The sequence below is a fragment of the Schistocerca serialis genome, chromosome 6 (assembly GCF_023864345.2).
Source record: "Schistocerca serialis cubense isolate TAMUIC-IGC-003099 chromosome 6, iqSchSeri2.2, whole genome shotgun sequence".
In the NCBI taxonomy this organism is placed as follows: Eukaryota; Metazoa; Arthropoda; class Insecta; order Orthoptera; family Acrididae; genus Schistocerca; species Schistocerca serialis.
The window spans coordinates 430,355,945-430,357,333 of record NC_064643.1 but is presented as its reverse complement, the minus strand read 5'-3'; the positions used below and the strand labels follow the sequence as shown (position 1 = coordinate 430,357,333).

The following is a 1,389-nucleotide window of genomic DNA, read 5'->3' as shown; positions in this document are numbered from 1 at the left end:
TATGTGAACCGTTTATTTCAACTTTCTGCACTCTTCCAGTTAAAACACTCCGTCTTCAGGCCACAAGAGGCCCATCGGGACCATCCGACAGCCGTGTCATCCTCAGATGAGGATGCGGATAGGAGGGGCGTGTGGTCAGCACACCACTCTCCCGGTCGTTACGATGGTTTTATTTGACCGGAGCCGCTACTATTCGGTCGAGTAGCTCCTCAGTTGGCATCACGAGGCTGAGTGCACCCCGAAAAATGGCAACAGCACGTGGCGTCCCGGATGGTCACCCATCCAAGTACAGGTCACGCCCGACAGCGCTTAACTTCGGTGATCTGACGGGAACCGGTGTATTCACTGCGGCAAGGCCGTTGCCCACTCTTCCAGTTAGATATGATTTTAACCATTTGAGAACTGTCCCATTCATACCACAGTGCTTGAGCTTATCTAGATGATTTACACAGTGATAGATCACAAAAAATCCCAACGGGTGATTTCCGGTTACTCAGAGCATTTAACATTTCATTAGTGAAAGTATATATAGTATTTTCCGTTGAGAAACCCTTCTGGACACCAAACTGACATTTTGTTAAAACTTTATTTTTATAAAGGTGTGAAGCTACTCTACAATACATTACTTTTTCAAGGATTTTGGATAAGGCAGTCAGAAGAGAGATTGGGCGGTAGTTGTTGACATCAGTCGTATCCCCTTTGTTATGCAGTAGTTTAACAATGGCATACTTCAGACTATCTGGAAAAATGCCCTGCTTCAGAGAGCTATTACATATGTGGCTGAGAATCCCACTTATTTCTTGGCAACAAGCTTTTATTATCCCGCCAGAAGTGCCATCAATTCCATGTGAGCTTCTATGCATGAGAGAGTTTATTATCTTCCTAATTTCAGAAGGAGAGGTGGGTGGAATTTCAATTGTGTCAAATGGTGTGGGTAAGGTCTCTTCCATTAACAGCCTTGCTTCTTCGAAAGAACATTTAGATCCTATTTTCATTACAACATTTCAAAAATGATTATTCAAAATGTTTTCGACTTCCGGCATGTTGTTTATCAAGTTTCCATTGGCTTTGATGGTGATACCGTCATCCTGTACTCTTGGTTGTCTTGTCTCCCTTGTAATAATATTCCAAATTGTTTTGATTTTGTTGTCAGAGGTTATAATCTCAGACATGATGCACATGCTTCTGCACTTTTTAATAAACTTTCTTAATGTAGCACAGTAGTTTTTATAATATTTTGCTGTTTCTGGGTCATTACTCTTTCTTGTTGTTAGATACAGTTCCCTTTTGTGGTTACGAGGTCGGAGATACGGGACGATTTCAGTTAGATTACGTAGCTACAAGGAAGAAAAATGCGAATAAAGGACAACAGAAGAAATACTTCTGTTG

The 1,389-nt window shown here is 41.7% G+C and overlaps 1 pseudogene; it reads right to left on the bottom strand.

The window, feature by feature from the left end:
• Window positions 1-246: 246 nt before the first annotated feature.
• On the bottom strand, window positions 247-364 carry LOC126485244 (5S ribosomal RNA; annotated as a pseudogene).
• Between the last annotated feature and the right edge of the window lie 1,025 nt (window positions 365-1,389).